This window comes from Octopus bimaculoides, chromosome 11 (genome assembly GCF_001194135.2).
Source record: "Octopus bimaculoides isolate UCB-OBI-ISO-001 chromosome 11, ASM119413v2, whole genome shotgun sequence".
Taxonomy (NCBI): Eukaryota; Metazoa; Mollusca; class Cephalopoda; order Octopoda; family Octopodidae; genus Octopus; species Octopus bimaculoides.
The window spans coordinates 35,609,550-35,619,943 of record NC_068991.1 but is presented as its reverse complement, the minus strand read 5'-3'; positions in this window follow the sequence as shown (position 1 = coordinate 35,619,943).

Genomic DNA, 10,394 nt, shown 5'->3' with positions numbered 1-10,394 from the left:
ATATATATAAAGAGAGAGAGGGGGGGGCGAGAAAGAAAGATAGAGAAAGAAAGAAAGAAAGAAAGAAAGAAAGAAAGAAAGAAAGAAAGAAAGAAAGACAGAGAGATACAAAAAAGATGTTGATCTATTTTCGAACGCAAGGACAGCGTTAGAACAGCAGAAACATTGAGTAACTTACCCTTACAAAGCGGAAAAAATTGTCAACATGGCTGTTTGATGATAATTTTTTTCGCTTCGTAAGGGTGATTTACCCAATATTTCTGCTGATTTAACGGCGTCTCTGCGTTCGAAAATAAATTATCATCTTATTTGTATCTATAAACACATTTCGGCGCTTTCGAACACACCTGTTTAATATATGAGCTTTGCTTGTTCGCCAGTAGGCTGCAAATTTGGCGTGGTAGAGATGACTCCATCAAAGCGCTTGGTGTTAGAAGTCCTGAAGGTCATAGACAGGCGAGACAATGCACCCCAAATCCCATTTAGGTGCGATGGACATTGATGTTTCACCATTTTTGTAGCTTACGAACATCACGTACCTGAACCGAATTGGGGTGAACTGAATCGTCAGACTAGTGTTGGGGACGGCGGTGGAGGTCTCGAGTGTGTCAGTTTTAAATGACATACGGCATAGAGAATAAAATACAAATTCTGCAAGTCCAAAAAGTGACAAAGGAGAATTGGTCAGGCACCGGCATGGAATTGTAGTTGCACTGCGATCTGGAGAGTATGGAAGCCATCTCTGACCTGATCAACATACCTAATGCAACTCAGTTATTTGTAGCAGTAGAGAGCAGAAAGCCAAGATGCCACATTTGTAGCGAAACAAACCATTTAAAAGCTTTCTGCCCCATGCAAAAACAATTTTTTAAACCCCGCTACTGCAGACACCTCTTAGTCAACAAAAACAACAGCAGCAACACCAACAACAACAACAGCATCAGTGCGACAAGCAACATCATCCAAAACTAAAACAACAACAGCATCAACAGAAAGTGCAACAGGAGAAATCTATTCAACAACATCAGCACCGCTACAATACCCAAGAAAAAACTATAGCAACACCTACACTATTGCAAGCAAGGGAACCCATACCCTCACCAGTCAACCAGACCAACAGCTTAGAAATGCGCAATTGTGCAGACATATCCCTCCCACTGCAACAGACTTTTCCGACTGCGAAAACCCGTCTAACGAGGAACACAGTCTTGGAAACCTACCAGAATGGATCCTGGTGAAAGAAAACAAGGAGAAAATTAGAAACTGAAAAGTGCGGTGCAAGACTAAAAACAAAGAGATTAGGGGAGGGGACACAGAAACCAACAAGCTATCACAGCCTCACACACCCTACATCAACGCAATTATAAGCGTCTCCAATGCTGCAAATACCACCAACATTACAAACATTTCAACAAATGAAAACACATAGCAATCGAGACCAATGCGAACGGCACTTCCAAGGTATTACTAATTGTAATAGACACAAACAAGAACTTAAGAAAACATTCAGAAATATACAGGCATTACTCTAAATGAATCCATCGCAACCCCGCACGACACCCCTATTCACATAAAACTTATAAAAACAACTAAACAAACTTATAACAAACTGAAAGCAAAATACATTATTTACATTTGACGAATATTTGTCCTCATCTTGTTTGTTGTTAACACAACGTTTCGACTGATATACTCTCCAACTTTCATCAGGTGTCTTGGGGAAATTTCGAACTTGGGTTCTCATTCCTAAAGTATTTTTCGATGTTATTATTACTATTATTATTATTCAGGTCACTGCCTGGAATCGAACTCGGAATCTTGGGGTTAGTAGCTACTCCTATCTGCACTTGGTTTGCTTAGGAGGTTATTATGTCCTAGCATATGTGCTGCTTCTTTTAGTGTTTGCATTTTCCAGTGGTGTTCTCTGTCTATTATTTTAACTTCATCCCACAGGAAGGGTCTCCGTTTTTCCATACATGATCATCTATACTCGATTTATCAATATCTCCTCGTGTCACAGCTTTGCGATGTTCGTCTACACTTATTTTGAGGAAGCGGCATTTTTCGCCTTTGTATAACCTATCACAGCTGCATGGGGTGGAGTACACACAGTCTTTGGTCATATTGTCTTCTATTGGTGGTTTTACTCGAAGGAGATATTACGCTTGAATATTCTCGTGATGTCATATGGGCCGCATATCTTTTGTAACTTTTCGGAGAGGCCTTTCACATAGGGTAGACAGACTGTGGTCAGTTTATGAGTTTCATCCTCTCTTTTCTTCATAATTGGAGTGGATAGTATGTTTTTGGGGTAGTTGTTGTTTAATAGGTTGTTACTTAGCTTGATCATTTCTTCGTGGGGTGTATCAGGATCGCTACTTAAATTCTTTGCTCGATGTTTTAGGCACTGAGTAATCCATCTCTTTACACTGTATGGATGGTGAAAATTGAAGTTGAGGTATCGTCCAGTGAAGGTTGGCTTGCAGTATACGGATGTCCTGGATTTATACTTGGTGCGTGTTATTAATACGTCCAGGAATGCTAGCTGATTGTCTTTTTCCTTTTCCATTGTGAACTGTATGGATGGCTTTATTGAGTTCACGTGATCTAACAGTACTTGGAAATCTTCAAGAGTAATACAACACTTCGCAAATATCTCCTTCGAGTAAAACCACCAATAGAAGAGACACAATGTGGAAATAAATCCACAATTCGGTCTTTGGTGGATCAAGATGGATGCACGATACTTGAGCAAGAGCAGATTGCGCGGCATTTCAACAGCTCTTCGCCGAGCTGCTTGGGACGAATGACAGTCCGGAACGCAGGATAGACTTCAGTACCTCGACGGCATGCCACGACTCTCGGCAAGGGGGTTGGGGCGTTGAGAAATGCCGATAACAGCCTCGGAAATACGGGATGCGACGATGAGCTGCATGGAGGGCAAATCACCTAGTTTGGATGGTCTTCTCTACAAGCTTTACTTTTATACGCCAGATTTGTTTTGCGGCCTTTTATCTACCCCAGCCGACAGCTTCCATAAGTTGAAGAGCGGAGACACAGCTGAAAAAGGACTTGATCAAGGGGTATCAAACAGAAAATTTGGGAGCTATAACGCTGCAGAATGCAGATTTAAAAATTTTGGACAAGGTGTTCGCAAAGAGGTTGGCGCTTGTCGTCGAGAAGCTGATTGGTGATGCGCAAACATGCGCCATTCCAAGTACATCAGTCCACGACAACCTCCATTTCATGTGAAACATCATAAACAGGGTGGGTAAAGAATCTGGCATAGGTGGGGCCCTGATCAGTTTGGATCGACCTAAAGCCTTCGCTAGAGTTGACCACCAATACTTAGCGGCTGTTCTCATGGCTGTTGATTTTGGTCCCGTTTTCCGCGGCTGGTTAGCTTCAATTTACAGCGACATCTGCTCAGTAGTTCGGACGAACGCTTACCTATCGGAACCATTCAGCATTATGTGTTTGGTCCGCCAGGAGTGTCCACTCACGTCTCTTCTGTATGTACTGGCTCTAGAGCCACTACCGTTGAAACTGGAGGCGTTGAGAGGCATCCCGCGTGAACGAGGTCGTGAGAGAACCGTGAGAGACGCAGACGGCGTCACCATCATAGTCTCGAACACCAAGCACATAGACATGGTTGGCACTACTCCAAAAGAATACGTGGAGGTAACAGGAGCAATAATTAACCAAAAATTAACCAAAAAATGTCAGTGGACCTGCAGATCAACAGCTGGAGAAGCTGGTCCATGCTGTCTAATTACGTCGTGGGTTGCTGGACGGAGAAACTGGTTAAATTGCTCTGGGTCTGGTTTGGTCCAGATTTTCTGGCGGAAGAGACAAGGTGACGAGCTGAGTGACCAGTCTCACCCATAAATGGGTCGTGGGAAAGCTATCCCTGAAAGATTGGGCTGAGATGGCGAATGCTTAAATCGGTTCCGTTATATATTACCGCTTGACCGTCATTCCACTAGTCAAGCACTCCTTTTGCTGTCGACACCCGCTGAATGGAAAGTTGGGCATACCGAGGCTGCTGATGCGTAGACATGCGCTGAGGATACGACATCTCCAGCGCTTCCGTCACTGTAAGCATGTATGGTCACCGTTTGTCAGACAGGATTTTCCTCAGCTCGTCCTTTTACAGGACTGGATCTAGCGTAGACCGAGGCAGGGCGTCTGGTACCGAAGGTGTATGTATCTTTTATCTTTTACTTGTTTCAGTCGTTTGACTGTAGGACACCGCTTTGAAGCGTTTTTGAAGCGGTAGGATTTTGAAGGGTTTTAGTCGAACAAATCGACTCAAGGACTTATATTTTTAAGCCGAGAACTTATTTCCATCGGTCTCTTTTGCCGAACCACTAAGTTACGGGGATGTAAACACACCAACAGCGGTTGTCAAGCCGTGGTAGTGGGACGAAGATATATATATGTGTGTGTGTGTGTGTGTGTGTGTGTGTGTGTGTGTGTGTGTGTGTGTGTGTGTGTGTGTGTGTGCGTGTGTGTGTGTGTGTATACATATATGCGACGGGCTTCTTTCAGTTTCCATCTACCGAATCCACTCACAAAGCTTTTGATCGGCACGAAGCTATAGTAGAAGACAGTTGCCCAAGGTGCCACATAGTGGGACTGAACCAGGGATCATGTGGTTGAGAAGCAAGCTTCTTACCACACAGCCACGCCTGTGCCTACATATATATGTATGTGTCTATGTATGCATGCATGCATATATGTATGTATGTATGTATTCATGTATATTTCTACCTCTTCATATCGGTGAAAGTGTCACGTAGTGATCGAAATTCTGGCATTTGAGTCGATTACTGGAATAGTTTTTGGACATAATTTTGGGTAATGGTAGGAATTAAAGATGACATTTCAAGCTAATGGAATTCCCAGCGGTTTTGCAGTTCTCACGCTGCTTACAGATTTAAGCAATATATATGTGTGGTAGTTAGTGCTCAGTTATTGCCGAAATATAATCAAAAGCTCTCCAGACTTGGGCTGTAGAGTTTGCATTTTGGAAGATTTGGCTGCCAATTTTCCTAGTTCGTGAAACTGCATAGAGGCTTCTAGAATTTTAAATGTTTTCCACCAGCCACTCAGTTCTGTAACAGTAATAACTCTCAAACTGTCAACATTTTAGCCAGAATATCAGAGACCAATCTAATCAGCCATTACATGGGTCCATTTTACTTAAGCATTTTACCTATATTTTAAAGAAAGAGGAAATTGTGACTGTCAGGCCTTGTGAGGGAAATGAAACTGCATCAACCAATATAGATTTGAGTTCTTAACACATCAGAGGATTTTGTTGTTGTCTTTTCTTTACTTTTCTTTTTTTTTTTTCAATACTCCTGGTCATATTCTCCTGAAACTTTGTAAGGCAACTAAAATTATCGAAGTACTTACAAAATGCAGCTTGGACAGTGTCTTTTTATTGATTTGACCTGTGCCTTTATTTTACGGACAGTATCTATTAACTGGCGTTCAGCTGTGCCTTTATTTTATGGATAGGATCTATTAATTGGTGTTCGGCTATGCCTTAATAAAACGATTGACCAGTCCTTGCTATACGTATTTGGTTCACTTTTTTATAATATCGGTTGTTTCCAAAAGTGGTACGAAGATCAATTCTTTAGCATTATCAATATTCTTTCGAGCTAAATATATATATATATATATATATATATATATATATAGAGAGAGAGAGAGAGAGAGAGAGAGAGAGAGAGAAAGAGAGAGAGAGACAGAGAGAGACAGAGAGAGACAGAGAGAGAGAGAGGTGCAGGTGACAGGATGGGATAAGTTCTACAGCAAAAAACAACCCCACAGAAACACTTGTAGCACCGGACTAATTGGAAGTACTTTAATGTAGCCATGCCGATCGAATTTCGATGACACGCGGTAGGAGCTGGTTTAAATCCTACAGTATACTTAGCAAAACTAGTGAGCACTGTTGTTTCAGCTTAAGCTTATAACTATAACATTTCACTTACTGAACACCGTTAAGAACGATTCATATGCCATACTTCCAGTTTATTTTCCTGTTGCAATTGTTGACGAAATGAACACTAGTAGTACTTCACGGAAGCTAACTGCGTGAGTTCCATCAGTTTTATGCTAACTATCCCAGGCAGTGCATTTATCTCACTCCCTTATTTGTGCACAACAGCTAAGGAGGTGACCGGTGTTTTCCTCTTAGGTATGTTGTTTCCTATTCCTCACACAACCAAATCCCACAACTCCAGATTCCTTGCACTTCCCCAAGAACTGAAGAAAAAATACCTATTTCTACTAGGTGATTGCTTTTACACACTACTGCAGCTCCTACAATATGGTAGGGTGTGATTTAAGGAAGATTTAGAGGCGAGAGAAGTGAAACAGGAAATACTGAGGGCATAGTAAAGGGGCATTTCTTAAAGCACTCATAAAATAAATTATTTATACACCCAGAAATTTGAAGCTACTCGTAAAACTACTGTCATTTTCTTTATTTCATTTTATATCTGTATACTATTTTTCTGTTCGTTAGTTTATAATTTTATTTTACTTATTTTGTTGGTATTTCCTTTCATCTACTCCATGAGATTTTACTTTCTAAAAAAAAAAAAAAAGTATTGCGACTATATTTCGTCACCAGCCAATATAATGTAATTTTCATCACTCTATGGATATGTCAGAGCAATATTTGGCAATATTTATCCGAAGAAGTTTTCGTATCAGGTCGATATTTTTTATTTCCGCCTGAATACGTAACTCAGACAGTTCATGATCAATATTGTGTGACCTCAGTTCTTTTTTTATACGTGTTGTTCTACATTTTTCTCCTTCAAATCGAGTCGTATCAGTGATCATATTTCGTTTATCGCCTGAAAACATTTCAATTTATTCATACCATTAACACCTTTGGAAATGCAAAGACACCATCACGACCCATTTTCGTATTTTAACATCATACTACCTTATAACTATGTATGAAATATTATTAAGGTGAGCATTGTAGATATAAAAGAATTTAGCTCGTGATTCGGTTTCGCTTTTAAATTGAAACCGTTTCTCTTCATTTATATCACAAATACCTTTGGTAAAGCTATGGGCATCAAAACGTTCTCCACTCCTCGCATTATAGTCTTTAGGTGTGTGAGGATATGAAAGTAAATGTCACACATTTACTTGTCACTATTTTCCTGAAAACACACTTTCGTTTTCTAGTCGCTAACATCGCTAGGAAAAGTTAGAAATGTGAATGCGTGGCATTCAGATATATGTCAGGTGTATTCATTATATAAATGAATCGAAACTCAATATAGTGATGTTGATTCAATCGATTATAGGACACCCCTTTAAATATCTGGTCTTATGCTAAAGTAGAAAAAATAATTTAGTAACAAAATTAATGCTGAATATAGCCGGCTTGTTTAGTGTATGCATAAACAAACAGTAGAAGTTTTATGCCGTTAAGAAAGGAAAGAATTTTAACAACCCTCCATCGAATAGAAAAGAAATTTCACCAGGATATTCTGATATATAAATTGGAACGTCATGTTACAATAAGTGATAGGTGTGTCATTTTAGAAAAAAAGGTATGGCATGTGAACGAGAGAACCTGTGATGAATCTTTAATTGTAGGCACTTCACAAGTTGAGCTTTTTAGAAAATTTTTTAACTAAACTTATTAAGTCTGGAGGCTGTAGTTTATCGTATGCTTACAAAGTTGATGAAACTGGTTTGTTCTATGTTGTTATTCCCGAAAATATATTGGGTTAAAAACACGAACATAGAACTCCTGGTGGAAAATTAAATAAAGAGTGAATTTCTGCCTCATTGTTTGTAAATGTTTGTATCACAAGAAATTCATGGTTATAGGGAACTCGAAATAACTATCTCAAAAATATTACGAATCGATTAGCTGAAATATTCACCAAGTCAAAGAATGAATGATTGACTTCAGGGGGCTTTTCTGGCTGGCTCGTCAACCACTTCTTGATGTGAGAAGATTTGGGACAGATGTTCTAAAAATGTCCTCCCTTAATTGAAAGCTATTGTTGCATCTTGACAATGTCACTGCTTTATTTAATGCTGAGATGTTAGTATTGATGGCAAAATTTTTAAAAATATCATTTTTACATCTTCACTTATTCAACCAATAGATCAAGGAATAAATGTTACCTGTAAGAGGATGTATAAGAAGAATATTTTTGAAGAAATGAAGAATGTATTGGGAAATAGAGAAGATGCAGAAAAAGGTAAAAATTGAGCCCAGTAAACTTTAGAATCTACGGAGCCTACAAAATTACGTCTTTACTTTTTAAAATATTATATAAAGGGACCATAATGCGAAGAATAATTCCAAAGTACGGCTTGTCTTTGTCATAATTAAGTGCTGAATATTAATAGGTACGATCCAGTGAGCCGTGAGAAAAAAGTTGACAATAAATGCATGAGATAAAAATACAATAATCTTTCAAATGTGTGTGTGTGTGTGTGTGTGTGTGTGTGTGTGTGTGTGTGTGTGTGTCACCTGAGCAAATCAACGTCTCCCGGAAGTATAGTACTGAGAAGACAGTAAGAGGAAATATGGTTATTTAGCCATTGGATTTATTAAGTGATCAGGCAAGGAATGCATCTCAGACCAAGAAATGCATCTCAGGCGGGTTGTGCTTAGATGAATAGTCAAAGAATGGGTGTGTTTTACTGAAATTATAGTAAGAGTGGAATTAAATAATGTTGACTTCATTGCACCTATTGTGAATGAATTAATATAATATGGTGGAAGAACAAATGTATGAGTGAGAATAATCCGAAAATATGTACATGTATACTAATTTATACATACATGGTCTTAGTAGTGACGATAAAACTATTTTTATATAAAAGAATATTACTTGATGGTAATTACAACGTAACCCACATGCTGTCTAACGATAATGGATAACCATATTATATGTAGCTGTTAAGTATGTTGATATTATCAAACGCCCTAAGGCGACGACCTGGCACACCGGGCAAAGTGCTTAGCGGTATTTCGTACGTCTTTAAGTTCCAAGTGGAAATTTCGCCGAAGTCGACTTTACCTCGAAAACATCCTTTCGGAGTCGATAGAATAAGTACAAGGCAGTTGCCCCATATTGTTTTTTTTTTAATATTCTGTATCTTATTTCATCAGTTCGTGCTCTACCGATACTTCTCACGTTCCTAACTCCAAATAACGTTTGTTTTCTCTGTTTCACTATCTTTCTTGCATACCCACAAAATATACTTTTTCATCATGTCATGCCTTTGGATTACACAGATAGATGCATACATATAGCGCCATTCACATTGCATACAGTTCTTCTCATCCTAACAACCTATACTACTTTCTCGAAACCTTTAGTCTCAAACACATACAAGCATTCAAACGTAGCCTCACACAAACATTTTTATATTATCCACCAACTACACACACATACTGTCATTGCTCTGACAGCCCCTCTAACCAACGCCATCAAATTTACACATAGACACATATATACATAAACATGCACTCCACCGATGTACACACCGACATCCTTCTTATACACGCGACTAGGCACACAAACATTCAAACACATGCCTCATCTTTCCTTATTGACACCCATAAAACACATCTCACCTGGTTTTTAGACCTTCACTTTCTTCATACGTCCTTCCCCATAAATTCTTTCTCTCTCTCTCTCTCTATCTCTCTTTCTCTCTCTCTCTCTCTCTCTCTCTCCCTCTCTTTCTCCCTCTCTTTCTTTCTTTCTTCCAGTTGTTCTCAGTTTTGTGAAGAAAGACAAATGTCGGAAACATCAAGATACTTCACACTCATTTCAGATATTTATCAAATGTTAAACTAATACCATATTTATCATCCTTAGTTCTTTGTTGCTTTTATGCTTAGCAGTTTTATCTATACACGCACAAACGCGCGCGCGCGCGAATGCACATGCACACACACACACACACACACACACACACACACACACACACACACACACACATACACACACACACACACACACACACAACACACACGAGCATGCATACACTTATATACATATATCACAGCTGCATCCTCGTTACACGAGATAAGCCATTACCAAGAAGACTTACTGAAATGATTCATGATTGTTGCCATGTGATGCCTTTAATATGACTTTTGAGCCCGGCCAAGCTTTTACACATTTTATTACATACTAGACAACTGTGCTGGCTGGCTGGCTGGCTGGCTGGCTGGCTGGCAGGAGCAACAGGTGCCACCATATGCACTCTCTTAACATGTCTCTTTAGACCTCCAGCTGAGAGGCACACCCTTCCACATTTTACACATGTTCTGTTATGAATTTTAATAGCCACATCATTGTTTATCATGGGTCAAT